At 44.0% G+C, this 23,124-nt stretch overlaps 1 long non-coding RNA gene across 2 annotated transcripts in view; it reads right to left on the bottom strand.

Moving 5' to 3' along the window:
• LOC122475242 overlaps positions 1–23,124 on the bottom strand; it is a 47,313-nt gene that overhangs the window by 18,441 nt on the left and 5,748 nt on the right. Inside the window, exon 3 of one of the 2 annotated variants that reach the window (XR_006295125.1) lies at positions 10,193–10,510. The exons of the other annotated variant lie outside the window; for it this stretch is intronic. This is a non-coding gene — a long non-coding RNA (uncharacterized LOC122475242). Of the gene's footprint in view, positions 1–10,192; positions 10,511–23,124 lie in introns of those variants that run through there. 2 annotated transcript variants of the gene reach the window in all.

Raw genomic sequence — 23,124 nt, 5'->3', positions numbered from 1 at the left:
GTCCGACTTCAGGTCAGGTCGTAATCTTGCGGCCCGTGAGTTTGAGCCCCGCGGCGGGCTCTGTGCTGACAGCTCAGAGCCTGGAGCCCGCTTCAGATTCTGTGTCTCCCCCTCTCTCTCTACCCCTCCCCTGCTCATGCTCTGTCTCTCTCTCTCTCCTTCAAAAATAAACATTAAAAAAATTTTTTTAATTTGATGTTAAAACAATAGGGACCATAACACCCTGCTCCAGAAATGTGTCACGTGGCAAAATCTATGGTTTTGTTTTACATTCTGAACATTTACTGCAGCGAAACGCAGAGAAATAGGATATGAAGCCACAAAACCCAGAGAAATAAAGACATGGCCGATAGCTTTGATAAAGACCCAGGGAGAGAGTGAGCACAGATCCCAAATGCACAGAGAGACACAGAGATGCTCTCACACGAAGTGGGAACAGCGCCCACAGAATGCCATCCTCTTGGAAAACAGCCACTAAACAGGTTGAAAAAGTGGAAGCAGAATCATTCGGTCAGGAGCTCAAGCACCAGCCCTGGCTCTTACTAGCTACAGGACACTGGGTAAGTTTCCCTTGTAACTATCCAGGTTTCCACTTCCTTATCAAAAGTGATGATTAAAATACAAAGATGCAAAGAGAATTACGTTCAACACTTAGCAAAGTGCCTGGCCGCTCTTATTATGATCACAGACATACTTCACAAGGTTTTGGGGGGTGCCTGAGAACTTAAATAATCATCTCAGGGCGCCTGGGTGGCTCAGTTGGTTAAGTGTCCGACTCTTGATTTTGGTTCAGGCCGTGATCCCAGGGTCACGGGATCCAGCCCTGCATCAGGCTCCCAGTGGGGTGTGGAGCCTGCTTAAGATTCTCTCTCTCTCCCTCTCTCTCTGCCCTTCTCCCCTGCTCATGCTCTCTCTCTCTCTCTTTAAAATGAAAAAAAATTAAATAAAGGTCATACTGAATAAGTGGGGGCTGTTTTTATTAAAGTCTGAATAGATACGTGTAAAACATTCTGCATGAGGTCATAATGTTTAAGAAGAGATGCTCTAGACAGGGTAAGAAATTTGTACCTTCGTATAGAAATTGCTAAGATGTTTTCTTTGTGGGGGAGCAAGGCACAGATAAGATAGATGGCCTCTGCCTCAAATCTGTTTTATTTAAAACAAAAACTGGCCAACCCGTCATTAGATTTTTCAGTGAGAAAGATACTGAGAAGATAGGAAAATGCATTAAGCGTGCCACTGCATACCTTTGACCTTTGACACCCTGATCACCTTTCTCTTCAGGTTTTGGCGTGTCTAGCCTTTTTTTCCTTCAATTTCATTATATTTTAGAGGAGATGGGGTAGCCTACAGCCACGTAGAGTCATCCAGGCGTGGCTGCCCCCTAAAATAATGACATGTCGTTTCATGCTCAATCCTGTTTCTTTTTCCTCCAAGAAGCTCCTTCTTGGTCCGTGGGGAACCCGACAAAACACGGCAGAAGCCGCGGGTGAGCAGAGAACCTGCCCCAGCCACCCTCACACTTTCTTCTTCCATGACTTCTAGACACCTGTCACCTCCACGCCAGGTGTGAGGAAGGAGGAGATGGTCACCCAAGAGACCGAGAAGAGCTGCTCGGATGATCAGATGAGGCCAAGTTTAGCATACAGGAGGGACTTCTCGTCCGTGTTTTCCCTAACGGCAGCAAGGAACGCGAGAGAAACGGCTGCACAGTTGTACACAATGTTAAGGAGTATTCTTGGAAAGATCGGAGGTGAGAGTGAGTTAAGCTTTGCAAGCCGACGTTGTTTCCAACACGTTGAGGACAGAGGCGCCGCCACATTAGCCGAGCGGTCAGGAGTACTGCGTGTGGTGCTTAACTTTACGCATCAACTTGCTGGATCCCAGGGCACCCAGGCGCTGGGTAAACGGTATTTCTGAGTGTGTCCGCGAGGGTGTTTCCGCAGAGATTCACGTTTGGGTACGTGGACTGGATAAAGCAGATCGCCCCCTCCTCAGTGTGGGTGGGCCTCAGCCTGAATAGAACAAAAAAAGGAAGGGAGAATTTGCTCTCCCTCCGGCTGCTTGCACTGGGATACGCCCTCCTGCCCTTGGGCTGGGAATTCTGCCATCAGCTCCCCGGATTCTCAGGCCTTTGGACTTGGACTGGAATGTACCCCAGAGGCCCCTGGGGCTCCAGCTTGCACATAGCAGATCTTAGGACTCGCCTATAATTGCATGAGCCAGTCCTTATAATAAATCTCTCTCTCTCTCTCAATCCCTCCTTCCCATATATGAGATACTGTGTACATGTCATGCATAGATACACATGCATGTATCTCTAAGTACATATACATCCTACTGGTTCTAACCAATATACTGAGATTTATGACTCATGGCATACGGACTGCAGCTGAGGCCGTGGATGCGGGTGACATCAGCCCAAGAGGGCATGTCAGGAGCAGAGAGGACAGCACCTAGGACAGCATCCATACTTAGGAGCAGGAAGGCATCTATAAGGAGAAGCTGAAGAGGCAGGAGCAAAACCCAGAAGCCCTGGTGTCACAGACCCCAGAGCACAACCACAGGAGAATCCTGGAAGGAGAGGCATTTTAACTAGGACTTGGACGCCCCCCTTGCCAACTTCAGACATTCAAATAGCAGATTTTCTACACTGACTTGTTGCTTTTCGTTGCGTCTCTATATTTATTTGCAATGTCACTGCCGGGGAGAGTTCCAAGTGGAAACGGCTATTGCTTCTTAAAATGTTTTTCTTCGAGGCTCGGCGGGGAACTGACATGTGCCAAAATATCACTGCCCAGACCCCTTGTTGCTGGCAGGGGCACAGGCAGCCCGCGTGGAAGAACCACGTGTGATCAGCGTTAGCGGCACCGACAGTGGGCGATCAGACCACGGCTCCTCCTTCCTGGAGCCTTGTGGACTTTACACCAGCACCTAGGAAGCGTCCTCGTCCCACAGGGTTAGCCTGAGTTGAATGAAGCCTTTCTGTCTGCCTTCGGAGTTACGGACAAACCCAGGATAAAGGAGACAGGTAAAATCAGGAGTTGGGACCCTGACACTTAGGACCGCATTCAGTACATAGTATCACTGTGCCTTCAGAAAGTCAGGGTCGTGTAACAAGGCTCGGGCACGCATAGCAGGGGACTACGTTTTATTAAGAGCGATTACACTAGACATAGTAATGCGGTGCACAGTCCTTAACTGGGGCCTGGTGTGGACACAAAAAAAGCAAGTCCTGAGACAACCGTGAGACAGCTGGAAAGCTGAACTAGGACTTGACATTGGAGATACTGGGGCATTATTCATTTGGTCAGGTATGATGGTGATCATGTGACTATAAAGTAAAAGTTCCATTTTTGAAATGTTTATTTATCCTTGAGAGAGAGAACACGTGAGTGGGGGAGGACAGAGAGAGAGGGAGAGACAGAATCCCAAGCAGGCTTTGCACTGTCAGAGCAGAGCCCAACATGGGGCTCGAACTCACGAACCATGAGGCCCGAGGCAAAGTCAGACACTTAACCAACTGAGCCACCCAAATGGCCCTAAAAGTTTCTTTTTTATTTTAATATTTATTTTTATTTTTGAGAGAGAGAGAGAAACAGAGTGAGCTGGGGAGGGGTAGAGAGAGAGACACACACACACATACACAGAATCCGAAGAAGTCTCCAGGCTCTGAGCTGTCAGCACAGAGCCTGACATGGGGCTTGAACTCATGAACCATGAGATCATGACCTGAGTTGAAGTCAAACGCTTAACAGACTGAGCCACCCAGGCACCCCCCTAGAAGTTTATTTTTTTTTTTAAAAAGAAAGGCATACTGGTGACACATTTAGAGGTGAACTGTCATAATGTCTATAACTCACATTGCAAATACGGCAGAAAAAATGTGGGAGAGGGATGTCTTTCTTTTAAAGAGATACAGGACACAATATTTAGGGGTTTAAAATGTTTCACACACACAAATTAATGAAACAAACAGAACAGAATTAGACATTACTAACGTTCACCAACATCTGGTCCCCCCTCCTTTCTGATGGCCTGGGCGGGGGTGGGGGTACACTCCGCCATGTTCTTGAAGTCAGTACCCTAACGGACAGGTCATCAGATCTGCCAATGGAGCATGAGCAGAAGTAATGAGGAACTTCAAGGGCAGCGTCTGCTTGTCTGCACTGGCTCTCAGCCTGCTCTGGGCCTGCACCATGGAGCACTCAGAAGTCTCTTGCCTTGATGTTGGAGCCTCTGTCAACCCGGGTCCGCACGCAAAGACCCTTGCCTTCCCGCCGACCTATGCTGGACACAGAGCAATACATTTTGTTGCTTTAAAAACTGCTATGGGGCACCTGGGTGGCTCAGTCGGGTAAGCCTCCGACTTCGGCTCATTTCAAGTTCTCTGGGTTCATGAGTTCTCTGTGCTGACAGCTCAGAGCCTGGAGCCTGCTTTGGATTCTGCGGCTCCCTTGCTCTCTGCCCCTTCCCCGCTCTCTCTCTCTCTCTAAAATAAATAAATGTAAATAAAAAAATATTAAAAAAAAAACTGCTGTAAGGCCACTGAGGTTGTTTGTTACTGAGGTATAACATAGCCTTTCCTGACTGATACAGTTAACAAGTATTGAAGCTGGGTGACAGGTTGATTTTACGATAAAATCAATATAATTTTTTACAATACAATATTTTCACAATAAAAGATTCAAGAAACGATCTGCTTTGAAAACGAGTCTCTATCTCGCTGGCATCGCATCGAGACTTCGGCATATTAACGTCTTCTTTGCGGTGCTGAAGCCAACTCTACTGTCAGCGTAACTATTTTGATACAGTGGAAAGAGTCAGGACTCGGTACTATTTGTAACATTGATTCTGATTGACAAGAATCAGGTTCTCTGGATTTCACTTTCCTTCCCCCATAAAAATGAAGAGTTTAGATGACACAGCCTCTGAGCTGCTTTCCACTTCTAAAGTATAAAGATTAAGTAATTTAGGTATGTATCCGATTATTTCTAAATGCATACAAACATATATGACAGGCAGCTGATTTTAAATCTATTTGCTTTTTCTTTGAGCTTAAATTTCTTTCTCGATCGTATTAATTTTGTTTCTTGTGTAGATACACTGCCAAGGAAAACATTTTTAAGAAGATGGTGACTTTGAGGGTGAAAGCAAATAAATGTCAGCTTCCCATCCCAAAGCGTTCGCCAAATAGTAGCCCATATTAGGACTGAGTAGGTATGAAGCACCTTGAGGAGACCCAGGGCCAGAAGGGGGGAGAACTCAGTGTATAGTAAATATACATTTACAGAGATAAGACTGTTTACAACTCTTACTTTTACGAAGAAAGCTGGGGCTATTTTAAGTGTCAGAAATTGGGACTTTAGTGATATTTTAAGGCAATAAATTCAATACTTAAATAGACATAGTAATCAACAAGATACCACCCAGGAATAATATACTTTGAGAAGATTCCCTGGTGGCCAAGGGCCAGAGGCTGGGAGCAAACACTTCCTTACGTCACTCTTCTGGTTTCCACGTGGAAGGATCTCACTGGAGTGACACTCTGGGCCCCTTCTACCCTCTCCTTGCCCCACGGAGGAAAAAAGGGCTCATATGACTGATTATCATCAAAGTCAGGACGGTGGTTCTGTTACTGCGATGGCTACTGAAGGTGGCAGGGGACATACAGAAGAAGCTTCCAGGTTGGATGGCCACTCTCGGTTTCTTGACTTGGTTAGTGCTTTCCAGTATATATCTAACAACAATGCCCTTACGTCATATATTCGTCTTTTGTGGTTTTCTGAATTTTCACTTTACAGTAAGAAGAGTCTGGCTGGTCATTTGGGGCAAGGGACGTAAGGGTCAGTGGCTTGGCCCCTTCCTTTCCCGTCTCTCTTGGGGGGGTACCTATCTGCAGAAGTGGGCCTTCTCCACTCCTCCATGCCTTGGGCCGTAGGGGACCAGGTCCCCCAAAGATGGGGAGGCCAACAGTTAGGACAGCTCCGGTAGCTGTTCAGTTCTGTCGGTGACTGAGGAAGTGGGTCTTGTTCTGGAGCCTGGTACCGGGAGGTCCATTTGGCTGCAGAAGGAAAACCCCGTTTGCTAACAGCCAGGGCTAACGGCCCTAACGCCAGGGATCAGAGGGAGAGAGGAAAACCCTTGAAAACACCAACATGGATGTTGACTCTCCCACGCCCACACCCTTTTCTCAACAGGTTGGGTGGGGGGGGTAGCATAGGGCATTTTTTATTTTTGGTCTTATTTGTTACTAGCCAACAGTGCTATAGAAGACGAGAAAACAAGACAAGGGGAAAGGTGTTAAGTCGGATAGGTATCCACAAGTAGAATGAAAGCCATCGGCAGCATTCCTAGGATGTGTTAAAAATAAGTTCGCAAGCAGAGCTTGTGTGTGTTAAACACGGACAGAGAGGGAACGGAAAGACTAAGAGGTACCTGCAGTTCGTGACTCTAAATATTCACGAGGTTTTCATTCGACCACCCTGTCTGGCCCTCTGTGTCCTCAGTCTAAGAAATGCAAATAGAACCCCGAGCTGTGGAGCTGCTCACAATAGTGAGCTGGCTGGCAACAGTGATGGGGACAGGGGCGCCTGGCTGCGGGCACCTCTCCGGATTGGGTCTCCTTGTTCAAACGTCCATCTGGCCCTTGTGACAACAAGGCAGGCATGGTTCACGCAGCAAAGACAGACAGACACACAGGTGACATTAACACAGCGAATCGAGGATTCAGGGAGTGAGTCCCCACCCACCTGCTTGCACCCAGCCCTGAGACCATTAGTGAACCCTATTTCTTTCCCTTTGCTCCTTCCTGTGTGTCTTAACTGACTTAATGATCTAAGTGCTTGGAGCGGCTTAATTTGTCCTTCTGTGCTGGGATGTCCGGGACCGCTTGCCTGGACCACCTGACTGGTGGTGTCCAGCAGGCGATGACTATGGGATGAACCCCAACTAAGTGCACGGGAAAAACCAGGTTACACTGCAGAAATGCTCTCTGGCAGGAAAGCAATACTTAAAAGGAAGACCTCCAACCTAGGAGACTGGGAAAACTGATGAGTTTTTACAATTAGAAAGGCTTTAAGCAAGAGATTAGGAAATAAATCCAGGCCAAAAATTCAATGGAAGCCTCATCAAATCTAAAGAGAAAAGACAATCCAGAAAACCCAAAGGTGAAGGAGATGTCCCCGGGGTTGGTGAGCTGTGAGGAGTGTGGGCAAGCCCGAAGTCAGCCAGAGCAGGGCCTGGGGGCTGACCCCAGATGGCTCCTGCCTAACCCACCTTCCCCCGACTCTGCCTGGGGGCAGAAAGAGGATCGCCATGGTCGAGGGCACAGAGTATGACCCGCAGACCCAAAAATACTGCTCGTGGCCCTGTCACCGATCACAAAACCAAGGAACTTCTACCAGGTGAGACTAAAGAAGGGAAGAGTTTGAGCAAATCTTAGGAAAACATAATGACTTAACAGAGCGAGAGAAAAAACAGATCCTGCTCTGAGCCACTTGGTCACTGTAGTTTTGTCTTTCCAAGACTGTCTGACAAAGGGAATCACGTCACCCTTGACGCCCGCAGCCAGGCTTCTTTCTCTGGGCGCCAGGCCCCCGACGTGGACCCTGGGTGCCAAACGTGTCAGTTGCGAGTCTCTTCTCGCTGCCGGGCATAACCCCGTGGAATGGTCGCTCGTCCTCCCTTGTGCCAAAGGACACGGGGCGGTGTCCAGTGTTTGACAATCACGGCTAAAGCTTCTACAAGTTTCTGTGTGAACAGAATGTTTTATTTCTCGAGGCTCAAATCCCAGCAGTGGGACTCCCAGGCATCCACTAAGTGTATGTTGAACTTTGGGGACACTATTGAGCCCCCCTTCTGGGGGCTGTGCTCTGTCCTGCACCCCCAGGATGCATGGGGTTCCTGCTGTCTCACATCCTTGTCAGCACTTGGCGTCATTGGGGTTTTTATTTTAATCATCCTAATAGGGTTGTAGTGGCTCCTTCTAATTCCTTTTTTCCCCCTCTTTCTTGGGAAACTTTGGGGACTGACTGATCATAAAAACAAACAAATGAACAAAAACCAAAACCCTGTCACTTATTACAGACCTGGAAGAAAAAGTATGGAAAGTGGCTGAGGGGGAAAAAAGATCTGAACAGCCAAAGAGCAAAAGAACTTTTGGACATCATCCGAAGAGGGTTTTAGACCAGATGTTGTACAGGAAACATAAAAATAATGGCTCTCTTTCTGACAAGACAACCATGCAAAGCCAATGGTGCATTAAGGTGTTGGGGATATGTGTTCTCGCCTCCAGCAACCCCTCTGTGAGGTTGTGGAAAGACCCAGGAACCTAGAATGAGCATCCCGAGACAAGACGACCACACAAAGCCAATGGTGCATTAAGGTGTTGGGGATATGTGTTCTTGCCTCCGGCAACCCCTCTGTGAAGTTGTGGAAAGACCCAGGAACCTAGAATGAGCACCCTCACAGCAGCAAAATGGCCTGTGAGCAAGCTACGCGAGCCCTTCACTCTCTCCCACTGTCCCATCCTTTTGAAGTTGTTATTTTTGATAACCATGTTTTCTTACCCCTGCTTCATGTAGGCAAGCAGGCTTTGGGGCTAAAAGTGTGTTCCAGTCTGGATCTAAATAGACACCAATTTCATGCATGCATATACACACACACGTGTGTGTGCTCTGACACTGTGTTGAGTGTTACAACAACCTGGAAAATACTAACTAACCAGACTTGGGGGGATCCAAGTCCCCTATAAAACAAAGAGGTACAGCACAGAGCAGGCTGACCCAGAACCTGCGGCACGCCATTCCTGTGGGAAGACACAACTTCCCCAGGAGGGGGCTTGCTGGCGGTGACAAACTTGGATGGGGGAGGCGGGGAGCTGGAGGGGATGCCCCTGGGCCCTGGGGCATCCCTGTCTTGGTGCCGTGCTGATACCCGGGTTGCCTGCCGGATACCTGCCGCTACAAGACCACGGTCAACCAAAGATTGGGGAGATAACAAGTTGGCTCCATTCCAAGCTACAGCTGAAAACATAATTACAACGTATTTTACACGGAGTCCTAAACAATACCAAAATTTCGTCTGCAAGCCACTCTGGAAAACAGTGTGGAGGTTCCTCAAAAAATTAAAAATAGATCTACCCTATGACCCAGCAATAGCACTACTAGGAATTTACCGAAGGGACACAGGAATGCTGATGCACAGGGGCACTTGTACCCCAATGTTTATAGCAGCGCTTTCAACAATAGCCAAATTATGGAAAGAGCCGAAATGTCCATCAACTGATGAACGGATAAAGAAATTGTGGTTTATATACACAATGGAGTACTACGTGCCAATGAGAAAGAATGAAATATGGCCTTTTGCAGCAACGTGGATGGAACTGGAGAGTGTTGTGCTAAGTGAAATAAGCCATACAGAGAAAAACAGATACCATATGTTTTCACTCTTATGTGGATCCTGAGAAACTTAACAGAAGACCATGGGGGAGGGGAAGGAAAAAAAAAAGTTAGAGAGGGAGGGAGCCAAACCATAAGAGACTCTTAAAAACTGAGAATAAACTGAGGGTTGATGGGGGGTGGGCGATGGGCATTGAGGAGGGCACCTGTTGGGATGAGCCCTGGGTGTTGTATGGAAACGAATTTGCCAATAAATTTCATAAAAAATAAATAAATAAAAAAATTTGGTCTGCAAATTGACAGACTATAATTGAGAAGTTGGGGTGCCTGGGGGGCTCACTCGGTTGAGTGTCTGACTCTTGGTTTCAGCTCAGTTCACGATCTAAGTGTCATGGGATGGAGCCCCGTGTCGGGCTCTGTGCTGAGTACGGACCCTGCTTAAGATTCTCTTTCTCTTCCTTGGCCCCTCCCTGAGCTCGTGCTCGCTATCTCTCCTCTCTCAAAAACTAAAAACAAACAAAATAAACTGACAAGTTGTTGGCAAAAGGGTAGAGCAATACAACTAAAGATCACAACATTTCCAAGCAATGGGTGGGATACGGCCCGATTCATATCTTAAAGCAACCATCTGGAGCTATGTAATAGGTCATGGGCGACGTAACTCGGAACGGCAGTGCACCAGTGGGACAAGAACACGTTATGTCACGGAAGTGGCGAACTGTGTTCCTGAAACTTTAGAACATCAAGGAAAATATCCTTTGATAATAAGGGCTAAACAAAGACACATTCCCTTAACAAGGAAGCCATTTTAACAGCTATCCAAGGGAGTGAGCCTTTCATCCGACAGGGGAGAGATGCGGTTATGAGAGGAGGTAAACGGAGCCAGTGATGGTGGATGGGTTACGGGCAGACATTACACAGAGCAAAGGAGCACTGCCACGGAGACAAACTGGGGGTTAGCGGCTGCTGTTCTGCCAGACCTGTGATGCCAGCTGCCCAGCCATGTCTCTCCAGTGACAGCAGCTGACCTGGCTCGTGCCCCTGGGGGGGCTTCTGCTCCCCCTTCTCTCCAAGTGGGAAGTACAGGACGTTCCTTGGACTCATTCGGCCTAGAGAGAGTTAAGAAGCATCAATTAAAAATGGGAATGTGAACCAGTGCAGCCACTGTGGAAAACAGTATGGAGGTTCGTTAAAAAATTAAAACCAGAGGGGGCGCCGGGGGGGGGGGGGGCTCAGTCAATTAAGTGCCTGACTCTTGATTTTGGCTCAGGTCATGATCTCATGGTTTGTGGGTTTGAGTCTGCTTGGGATCCTCCCTCTCTGCCCCTCCCCTGCTTGTGTGCATGTGTGCACGCTGGTTCTCACTCAAAAATAAATAGATAAACTTAAAAAAAACTAAAAGTGGAAATATCCTAGGATCCAGTAATTCCACTACTGGCCATTTACTCGAAGAACACAAAAACATTAATTCAAAAAGATGTATGCAACCCTATGCTTGTTGCAACATTAGTTACAATAGCCGAAATATGGAAGCAATCAAATGTCTTTCAATAGATGAATGAATAAAGAGGTGGTATACACACACACACACACACACACACACACACAGTGGAATAGTACTTAGCCATAAAAAGAATGGAAGCTTGCCATTTGCAACAACATGGATGAACCCAGACGGTGTTATGCCAAGTGAAATAGGTCAGAGAAAGACAATACCGTATGATTTCACTTAAATGTGCAATCTAAAAAACAAAACAGGGGCGCCTGGGTGGCTCCGTGGGTTAAGCGTCCGACTTTGGCTCACGTCATGATCTCACGGTTTGTGGGTTCGAGCCCCGCGTTGGGCTCTGTGCTGACAGCTCGGAGCCTGGAGCCTGCTTCGGATTCTGTGTCTCCCTCTCTCTCCGCCCCTCCTGCTTGCGTTCTTTCTCTGTCTCTCTCAAAAATAAACATTAAAAAATAAAAAGTAAACAAGTGAACAAACAAGCAAATGAAACAACAAACTGACTCTGAAATACAGAGAACAAACTGGTGGCTGCCAGAGGGGAGGTGGGCGGAGGGATGGGTGAAACAGGTGAAGGGGATCAAGAGGCACAAACTTCCGGTTGTAAACTAAATAAGTCACAGAGACGAAAAGTACAGCTTTGGGCGTAGAATCAATAGGATTGTAATAACCTTAGGTGGTGGCAGGGGTACCTACGTTCATCATGAGGAGCACTGAGTAATGGAGAGAATTGTAGAATCAGTATGTTGTACACCTGAAGCTAATATAACATTGTACGTCAACGACACTTCAGTAATAAATAATAAATAAAGCTTAAAAAATAAATAGAACCTCGATCCGAGCACGACAACAACAACAACAACAAAATAGGTTGCCCAACAAAAGAAACTCCTAAGGTTTTAAGGGTGCTGGTGTTTCAACATAACTCCCTCTCTCAGGAAAGTGGCCAAGAGGAGATCTGTCACAATGATGAAGCGTCTGCACACCTGGACCGCCCAAAATGCAGAAAAAGTTCTTTTAAAAATCAATACTATTAGCTGTAAGTTAAACAAGTTCAAAAATGTTGTTGGTAAGTGCAGAGGTATATAAATTGTATTAAAAGCTGCAGGAGAAATATTGCTGTTTTGCCTGAATTCTTGGGCAAATTATATCAGTTTGGCAATTCTGAGTTAAAAAAGGGCTGCGCATCTTCTCTCTGACCTCATTACTTTATGTTTTTAAAGTTTATTCATTTTTGAGAGCAAGAGAGTGAGCACAAAGAGGGGAGGGGCAGAGAGAGAGAGAGAGAGAGAGAATCCCTAGGAGGCTCCTCGCTGACAGCACAAAGCCCGATGCAGGGCTGGAACTCACAAACCATGAGATCACAGCCTGAGCAGAAATCCAGAGTCGGCATTTAACCAACTGAGCCAGTTAGGTGCCCCTAACCTCATTATTTTAAACCTTATGAATATCCTCTGTTGGTTTTGTGGGTCAGATAAATTATTCTTTACGTACGATATTTTCAGGCATGAAAATACAAACATGTGTATTTAACTAAATTAAGAAATAACTCCTGTTTTATAAAAACAATGGGTTTTTATAAACTCCAAAAAATAATGCAGATCATTTTAACATGGTTATTTCACTTCTGCTATCTGCATGTGATTTTTTAAACTATTTTTTTAAATTTATTACTTTTGAGAGATGGAGGGCAAGTGGGGAGGGGCAGAGAAAGAGAGGGAGGGAGAAAATCACAAGCAGGCTCCATACTGTGAGCGCGGAGCCTGATGTGGGGCTCGATCTCATGCACTGTGAGATCATGACTTGAGTGGAGACCAAGAGCTGGGCACTTAACTGAATGAGCCACCCAGGTGCCCCTCTGCATATGACTTTTAAACATCACCTCTTTGTTTTTAAAGTTGAGGATTATGTGAAACTTTAGATATAATTCTTGAGATCTTTTGATTTTAACCCCTGGGACTAATATTAAGTTAATAAATAACGTTGTCATCTGAAATCTTTGGTGATTAAAATGCATACAGATTACAAAAATGATCGATCACTCTATTAGTACATACTTGCTTTCGGTGAAGTTCCAATTAAGGCGGTAAATGTAGGTGGGATATATACTGCCTGTTACCCTACATTTGCTACTGTTAATTTGTTTTAAAAGGCTGAAATTAAGACTTTAAATTGTTATCTAACTACACATATGTACATTTGTGTGTATTTAAATAAATAAACATGCACATTAAAATGTGTTTGACTGAAAAAGCTTATGAATGATAAAGAGAACAAACAGTTCAGATAAATATTACTTTGATCTTTGAATATACAGTGTGCTCTAAAGAAAACAGGAAACAACAAAAGAGTCCTTTGTCTCCAGTGGAAGACACAACCCCACAGTTAACTCTTATCTACTGAAAAGCAGAGTTTCAGGAGGCTGTTCTGTTTGTAGCACTGATTTCTTGAATTATTTTATTTTATTTCTATTATTATTATTATTATTTTACGTTTATTTATTTATTTTGAGACAGAGAGAGCACAAGTGGGGGAGGAGCAGAGAGAGAGGGAGAGAGAGAATCCCAAGCAGGCTCCACACTGTCAGAGCAGAGCCTGACGTGGGGCTTGAACCCATGGACTGTAAGCTCAGGACCTGAGCTAAAATTAAGAGTGGGATACTTAACCGACTGAGCCAGCAGGAGCCCCATCTTGAATCATTTTAAACAAAAGTTCCTCATTTCTAAAAAGCTATATTTACTTACCAGTATGCTTAGTTTAAACCTTGCTTTTCTGGTTTTAATAATTTCTTATCTTTAGAAAACTCTGACATATGTTCATATCTTGATGTGATTAAATGTTTGATGACTCTTTTGATATTGCCCTTCCCTGATCTAGGTCTACAGTGAAAACAAAACTGGCAGCTCAAAAAAGAGAAAGTGATTAATTACATGGTGTTAAAATGTCATCAACATGAGTGTTTCAATTATTGTTTGCTTTTCCAGTTCAACAGAAGATACTTGGGTTTGTGTATAATGATTGAGGCAAAACTGTTCAAGAACTGATGTTTGTTCTTAGATATGAAACCTTTTTAATTTGGTGGCAACTATAATACATACTCTACAAAAGAAACCAAAGGTCCTGGGCATTTGTCAATATCCTTACTGAACATAACTTCCTTCCCTCTGGACCATCATTGACTCAATATACCCAAATGGAGGGTTCCACTCTTCTCCATTCTGATTAAATGCCACGGACTAATCACAGCTATTTAGACTTATCATTTTCAGGTGGCTTCATAAACTATACAGCAGAAATAGGGTTTCTAGAAGTGGGGGGAAAAAAAGAACCTCAATACAAAATGGTACCAGATACCAAAGAGACTTCCCAATGTAAAATGATACCAAACAGATGCCAAACAGACCTCCCAAGGGACAAAATTAGGATATCCAGTACTCTGTTAGGGAAGAGATGACTGCATAGACATGTGTATTATTATCATCATTCTTAGTTAAGCTTCCTAGGTAATTCTATTGTTCTGCTAGGGGCTGAGAACCACCGGCATAAGGTGTGAATTGCCCATCAGTTCTGCAAACTCACCCAATACTTGAGAGCGGAAAACCATTCATAGTATCAATGATACAAGTGGTGTTCCAAGCTCTTGGAGCTCTGTACCTGGGTACGGGAGCCCTGTGTTCTGACTGCACACACAATGTCGAGATGATTAGTTGTTACATTTTTAGCAACAAAATTGTAGCAGAATTTCCTGGGCAACTCAATCTTATTCTGAAAGTTACCAGAATTAATGAATACCACATTGCTTGCAGAAGAATACACTGATCATAGCATTTAAGTCTGTCACACACACTTATAGGTACTGCAATCTGTGATATTTAAGGTAAAAAGTCGAAATAATCTTTTAACTAAAAAACAGCCTAGAATGTGTAGATATCTCAGACATCTAAAAATATCTTTAGGGGCGCCTGGGTGGCGCAGTCGGTTGGGCGTCTGACTTCAGCCAGGTCACGATCTCGCGGTCCGCGAGTTCGAGCCCCGCGTCGGGCTCTGGGCTGGTGGCTCAGAGCCTGGAGCCTGTTTCCGATTCTGTGTCTCCCTTTCTCTCTGCCCCTCCCCCATTCATGCTCTGTCTCTCTCTGTCCCAAAAATAAATAAACGTTGAAAAAAAAAATTTTTTTTAAATAAAAAAAAATAAATAAATAAAAATATCTTTAAATATTGTCATTTTATTCATGGACCCCACTGAAGAATGAAATGTTTAAAAATGCTATAATTAAAGAAAGAATAATGTAATTATTGATACTGTGAGAATTATTACAACAGTAACAGATCAACACTATATACTCTACAATTCTAGCTTAAAAGCCTGTTGTTGTGTGGGGGTGTGCCTGGGTGGCTCAGTCGGTTTAGTGTCCGACTCCGGCTCAAGTCACGATCTCGCGGTTCACCAGTTCGAGCCCCGCGTCAGGCTCTGTGCTGACAGCTCGCAGCCTGGAGCCTGCTTCCGATTCTGTGTCTCCCCCTCTCTCTGCCTCTCCCCCACTTGTGCTCTGTCTCTCTTTCTCTCTCAAAAATAAATACAAAAAAATTTAAAAAAAGTTTAAAGCAAAATGTTGGGTCTTGAGATACTACTAAAATTAAGTAATTTGGGGGGCATGGGGTTCAGCCTAGTTCTGACTTCATGGGAAGCCACAGACCTTATTTTCATTTGTTCAACAAGAAGAACAAATATTTTCAAGCATCTAATTTGTCTCGGGCACTACAGAGGACCTGGGATACTATGGCCTGTATGAGGTACAAGGGACGATGCTCCTGGATCTTACAATCTAGCGGTAATCAGGTATTGGTCCCAAAGAGCCAGAGACATTCTTCGACGTAATTTAGAAATCAATCCTGGCCTACAGACTTGAAAAAGATGAGTGTTCGACCCCAAATAACGAAACTCGGTATGTGTCTCTGGGTTACATTTTCCCCAGCTAACCCATGCACCAGCAGCATTACAGGGATGTGTCTGTTAAAAACACATGTTCTTACTCTCATATTTAGTAGGAGATAAAATTGCCTTTCTCTTTGGGGCTGAAAATGACTTTGGGCTCTAAAGGCCAGAAGATTCCAGGACATTTGCTGGGTTATGATACACTGTCATCAATCACAAGGATTCCAGACTGGGCTGTCTGGCCCTTGGGCTCTACACCCCAATGCATCTAGTACTTGAAGGAGACATCTCAGTTGTTTAAAAAGCAATCGGTGTGATGAGTAGGATATTGGGGGACTTTCTCCTTCTCTTTCTCTTTCAACGTGATGATTACCCCCCAGCGAAACTTTGACATTGTCTCTCCTTTCTCCTAACTACTACCACGACCTGTTTTGTAGAAAAAAGACAAAGTCTCCAGCGTGGTGCGTACCCTGCATCCGCCTCCTGAGTGGCAGCCAATCGCAGACATAACATGTGACAAATGTGTGGGGAAATACAGAGGCTTGCGCTGTTGTTGACGACTGGGGATTAAAAGTCAGGTCTTCCTTCCATGTCTCCCAAGCCCCCATTTAACTTAACTGGGCTTTCTAATTTGGAGATACATGATTGTCAGGTGACTTTAGATGAGATGACATACATAGTTTTGCTATTGGGCACGTCTATAGGAATGTTGCTTATTCAAACAAGGTCTGTCTCATTTCCTGAATTATTTATAAATTTGGTTGCTTAATATAAACTAAGTATCCCAGGCAACACGCTGTTCTCGATCTGGGGATTTGACAAAGGAACTTTCATTGACTGCTGGGGTTGCAGATAAATGTAGCACACTGGCTTTTTGGACCACAGTCCAAAGTGGGCATGTTCCCATCCCCCAGGACAGGTGGGCAAACTTAAAATAATTAATTAATGATTTAAAGATATTTTGTGGTCTCCAATGAAAGAAGCTTCATTTTGAGAATGAAAATGCTTCTTGGAGAGTATAAGTATGCTTCTGGGTTTTGATTAAATCTCTGAGCCAATAGTCTCTAATTTTTTTTTTTTTTTTAATCACACATGCCATCAGGAAGAGGGCAAAAAATTTTAAGCATATAATTCCATGTGTGTGCACATAAACACGCACAAATAAAAGTTATGGAAAGGGGTAAGATATAAGCAGAAGTCCTAATATTTTTTATCCTACCTCAATGTATATTGTCTTAGGGACCATAGCTCAATGCTAAAGAAACTGTCTCTTAAAAGTAATAATAATAACAGCTAATACTTAGACAATGTTTGTAACATAAAGCACTCGGTGCTTTATATCTATAATCTCACTTAATCCTCAAACAACTGTAGAGAGGGAATAATACTATTCTCCCCATCTTACAGATGAAGGTCCACTGCTCAAGCTTACACTGCTAACAAGAGGGATCGCTGCTGGTGAAACTTAGGTAGTTTGAATCCAGAGGGCATGCTCTTGCCATGCTGTTACCTGAAAAAGTGACCTTAGTTTCTGCAATATACATATTTTAAAGTTTACTTATTTATTTATTTATTTATTTATTAAAAAAAAATTTTTTTTTAATGTTTATTTATTTTTGAGACAGAGAGAGACAGAGCATGAATGGGGGAGGGTCAGAGAGAGGGAGACACAGAATCTGAAACGGGCTCCAGGCTCTGAGCCGTCAGCACAGAGCCCGACGCGGGGCTCGAACTCACGGACCGCGAGATCATGACCTGAGCCGAAGTCGGCCGCTTAACCGACTGAGCCACCCAGGCGCCCCGAAAGTTTACTTATTTATTTTGAGAGAGGGAGAGAGAGAGAGCAGGGGAGGGGCAGAGAGAGAAGGAGAGGGAATCCTAAGCAGGCTCCACACTGTCAGCACGGAGCCCGATGTGGGGCTCAAACCTACGAACTGTGACGTCATGACCTGAGCCAAAATCAAGAGTCAGATGCTCAACTGACTGAGCCACCCTGGCGCCTGTCTGCAATATATTTTCAACTTCTCTTCCTTTTGTTTTTTTATTGTTTTAAAATGATCAAAGAATGACTGAATATGGTTTAAAAAATGTAAATGGTAGAAAAAAAAAATGTACAAGAGGAATGAGAGAAGTCTCCCTTCCCTGCTGACTCTATTTTCTAAGCAACTTGCTAAAAGATCCTAGGTATTGTGATATCAAATACAGGAAACATTTTTTTTTTCCCCCTCAGAAGTACAACTGAGTCATTTCTGCCTTTGTTTGGAGTTCTGTCCCGGTATTGGCAGAGTAACTCATACGGGGCAAAATTTACAGAACAACCATGTGGAGGCACTGCAGAGGGGAGCGCAGGAAGGAACTGGAGGGGAATTGACGGTTAGAAGAAAGGTACAGTTCTCATGAGCTTCCCGCTTTTACAGCTTTTTGCGTGAGGACGAGCCTCAGTGTGCACTATTCATGGAGGCTAAAGCTAAGACACCTGCAGATGTACCGGTTGAGATATCAGAGGAGAAACTTTGGGGCAACCACAAAAGCTGGAAAATAAAGGGAGAAGTCTCAGGAAGGATGGAGCTACGGAGCAGGTGCCCCAAATTATGTGTGTAAATGCTGCCCAAATCTCTGGCTGGCCCTTGATGCATGAGCATAGATGATTCCAAGCAACACAGCTAAGGCTAAAAGAACCAACGAAAGATCACAGCACTGCCCACTGTGAGAGAGGCAGAGTTCATGTTCAGATAAGTTAACCACCTGCTAAAACAAAATAATCATACTATTCAGGTGAACGACAGAATCCAGAGTCTATAGTCTGTCACATAATGTCCAGAATATAACCCAAAATTATTACACACATGAATAAACAGTAAAACATGACCCATATTGAAAGCAGTATCTCTCAAACTTTTTGAACCGAGGGCCCCTTTACATTCAAAAATTACTGAGGATCCTAACAGGATTTTGTTATGCATACTGTATCTATTGATATTTACATGAGAAATTAAAAGTGACAAAATCTGAAGATATTTATTAATTCAAAAAAAAAACCAAGAACAAATCTCATGTATGTTTACATCAATAACCCACATTCGTGGAAAATAACTATTATTTTCCAAAACAGAAACAATGAATGAAAAGAGGGGTGTTGCTTATATTTTCTCAAATTTCTTTGATGTCTATCTTAATGGAAGGTGAGCAAGACTCCTAAATTTGTTTCTACATTCACCCTATTGCAATATTTTGGTTTTGTTTAGGTTATGAAGATAATGTGGCTCCCATGGTTGGAAAGATAGAAATATTTAAAAAAAATTTTTTTTTCAACATTTATTCATTTCTGGGACAGAGACAGACAGAGCATGAACAGGGGAGGGGCAGAGAGAGAGGGAGACACAGAATCGGAAACAGGCTCCAGGCTCTGAGCCATCAGCCCAGAGCCTGACGCGGGGCTCAAACTCACGGACCGCGAGATCGTGACCTGGCTGAAGTCGGACGCTTAACCGACTGCGCCACCCAGGCGCCCCAAGATAGAAATATTTTAATAGCCTTTCCAGATAATTGTGGATATTCTTTTATACTATGCTAACATTTGACAAGTGCTAGTTTCTTAAATGTTTGTTGCAGTGTGGAATTTGAAGCTATATTATAGTCTGCTGTATTTCACATTCTATTCTATTAAAATCCATTATTTTATACTGCACTTTTAATGGGGATCTTTTATTCATGCACAGTTTACAACATTAGCTTTGGCCACTTGTAAAATACTGACTCATTGAGTTATGTAGATCTTTCAAATATTGGCACACTTCATTGTTCAATGTTAAAAAAAAAATAACTCACTAATATCATTACTGATCTCATCAGGCAAATCTTTACATATCAGGAAACTCTAATGCTCATGATAGTGGATACAAGTTTTTCAAAATTCCAATTTTCACTTGAAATTTCAAATTTTATTGTGGGCAAAAAATATTGTCACTTTCTTTGAAGTTATACACTCACATGACTTTTTTTTTTTTTTTAGAAAATATCTATCAAATGCTAAATTTTGAGAGAACAGTGGGACTGCCTATTGTTCTTTTCTTTTTTTTAATGTTTATTTATTTATTTTGAGAGAGAGCACCGTGGGGAAGGGGCAGAGAGCGAGGGAGAGAGAGAATCCCAAGTGTGCTCTGCACTGACAGAGCAGAGCCTGATGGGGGGCTCAAACCCACAAGCTGTAGGATCATGACATGAGCAGAAATCAGGAGTCAGATGCTTAACCGACTGAGCCACCCAGATGCCACAACCTATTGTTTTTTTCAATTAGAAATGATGTTTCATGAAAGAGTCAGCTAGTTCTGCTGAATCAACCACATAAGTACTTTTTCTATCTGCTTCATTGTGCCGCAGAAGTGACTCATGCGTGAGTCACATCTTGTGACAAGGAATATTAAAAAGATGTGTACTCAAAGGTTGAGATTTAAAGAAACTAATAGTTTATCTGGCTTTATCAAAGAAGTTCTTTTTTTAAATATTTATTTAGTTTTTGAGAGAGGGGTGCAAAGAGGGGGACAGAGGATCGGAAGTGGGTTCTGTGCTGTCAGCACAGAGCCTGTTGTGGGGCTCGAACTCATAAGCTGCGAGATCATGACCTGAGCTGAAGTCAGACAATCAACCAACTGAGTGACTCAGGTGCCCCTATCAAAGAAATTCTTAAGTAACTAGCCAATAGTACAGTTTAGTGCTACTGCCTTGATTCATGCTAACGTGCCAGTGGTCTTATGGACAACTGCTTTTGCACCATCAATGCCAATGTCAACACACTGAGACAGATAACATCTTAGTATTATTATGAAAATGGTGTTGACCTTGCAGTCCCCCAGAAAGCATCTTGAGGAACTTCAGGAGCCTGCAAACCATACTTTCCAGAGCTTCTGCACAAGCGAAAATGTAAACTATGGAGACAGACCTCAAGATGATCCAGATGTTTGAATTAGCAGACAAGTAATATAAACACAAAGATGGGGACAAAACATAAGAGAGTCTTAAATGTGGAGAACAAACAGAGGGTTACTAAAGGGGTTGTGGGGGGTTGTGCGGATGGGCTAAATGGGTAAGGAGCATTAAGGAATTTACTCCTGAAATCACTGTTGCACCATAGGCTAACTTGGATGTAAATTAAAAAATAAATTAAATGAATTAGCAGACAAGCAGCTATTATAAATATGCTCAAAATTTTAAATGGAAATGTGCTCAGAATAAGTGATTGATTAAGAAATCTCAGCAATCTACAGCTCTGAAGTTTAAAAAATTCACTGGAGGGGTGCCTGGGTGGCTCAGTCGGTCAAGCGGCTGACTTCGGCTCAGGTCATGATCTCACGGTCTGTGAGTTCGAGCCCCGCATCGGGCTCTGTGCTGACAGCTCAGAGCCTGGAGCCTGTTTCGGATTCTGTGTCTCCCTCTCTCTGACCCTCCCCTGTTCATGCTCTCTCTCTGTCTCAAAAATAAATAAACGTTAAAAAAAAAAATTAAAAAAAATTCACTGGATGGGTTTAACAGCAGAATGGAGAGGAAGTGTGCAGCCCACATTTAAATAGTGGTTACACTCCTCCTCCCTGGGGGCAGAGTGTCTATGTAAGTTATTTGGAATTCTGCGTTGGAGATTTGTCTCTTCTTTCCCATTTGTTTATTCAAGCATTTATTTAGATCAATGGGATTTATGAATACTTATTTTCCACTTTGGTTTATGATCCTACACTCCTTTATTTATTTATTTTGTTTCAACTTGTTCTGCATCTGGCCATTGGGGAGGTCTTTCACTTGGTTTCCGAGTCTCTTTGACATATTCCCATGATTGTGGGTTTTTGTTTTGTTTTGTTTAGCACTTTCGTACCTTCTGGCTCTACCACATCCTTCAGGCTCATCTTGTAAATGTTCTATAATGCCCCATCCTAAAACCAGCCATTTCTCCAAGGAGCGCTTTTACCGAAGAATGGTATTAGAAGCCAAGATCTGGGCACTAAGTGTGCTCATTGCTACTGAGCTGCCATTGCTTCGGGGTCATCTTAGCTGAGAGCAAGGACATATATGTGTACATACTAACCAATGTATACGCACGTATCTAAATATTTCTATTGTAATCATCTGCATCTATACTAAGCTAAATGTGAGTTTACACTGATGTTTCCAATGCCATTCCTTTATCACATGGGTGATCCTAGCAGCAGCTCCCCCTTCCCCCCACCCCCCCCCCCCCCACCTGCCTGCCCCACTGGCTTATCTGTGTTCTCCCACTCCAGCAGGGAGAAACTGGCCTCCACCATTTACTCAATTGTCCACTGACTTAAGAAAAAAAAATCTAAATGTTAGTATCCATTGCTGGCATTATTCATACCGAAGCTCCACTTGTCCCAGATTTGGCCAGAAGGATCGCTTTCAGTCTGTGTCCTTTCTCACCTCTGCCATTCTTTGAGCATCTCACTGTATTCTCGCACAATAAGATATTCTGGGCTTGCCTTGTGTTTTCTCTGTCTGAGATACAGAATCAGCCGTCTATTGAAGAAGCCATAATCCATATCCTCTTTTTATTAAGACATAATTCTCATACCATACAATTCATCCATTTAAAATGTACAATCCAGGGGCACGTGGGTGGCTCAGTCAGTTAAATGTCTGACTCTTGGTTTCGGGTAAGGCCACAATCTCACGGTTTGTGGGTTCAAGCCCCACGTCAGGCTCTGTGCTGACGGCTCCAAGCCTGCTTGGGATTCTCTCCCTCCCTCTCTCTATGCTCCTCGCCTGCTCTCTCTCTCTCTCAAAATACATACGTAAATTGGGGCGCCTGGGTGGCGCAGTCGGTTTGGCGTCCGACTTCAGCCAGGTCACGATCTCGCGGTCCGTGAGTTCGAGCCCCGCGTCGGGCTCTGGGCTGATGGCTCAGAGCCTGGAGCCTGTTTCCGATTCTGTGTCTCCCTCTCTCTCTGCCCCTCCCCTGTTCATGCTCTGTCTCTCTCTGTCCCAAAAATAAATAAAACGTTGGAAAAAAAAATTAAAAAAAAATACATACGTAAATTAAACAAATAGAATGTACAATTGAATGTTTTTTTTTTTTAATTTTTTTTTTCAACGTTTATTTATTTTTGCGACAGAGAGAGACAGAGCATGAACGGGGGAGGGGCAGAGAGAGAGGGAGACACAGAATCGGAAACAGGCTCCAGGCTCTGAGCCATCAGCCCAGAGCCCGACGCGGGGCTCGAACTCTCGGACCGCGAGATCGTGACCTGGCTGAAGTCGGACGCCCAACCGACTGCGCCACC

The sequence above is a fragment of the Prionailurus bengalensis genome, chromosome D4, assembly GCF_016509475.1.
Source record: "Prionailurus bengalensis isolate Pbe53 chromosome D4, Fcat_Pben_1.1_paternal_pri, whole genome shotgun sequence".
Classification (NCBI taxonomy): domain Eukaryota; kingdom Metazoa; phylum Chordata; class Mammalia; order Carnivora; family Felidae; genus Prionailurus; species Prionailurus bengalensis.
This window is presented reverse-complemented; position numbering and strand designations above follow the sequence as displayed.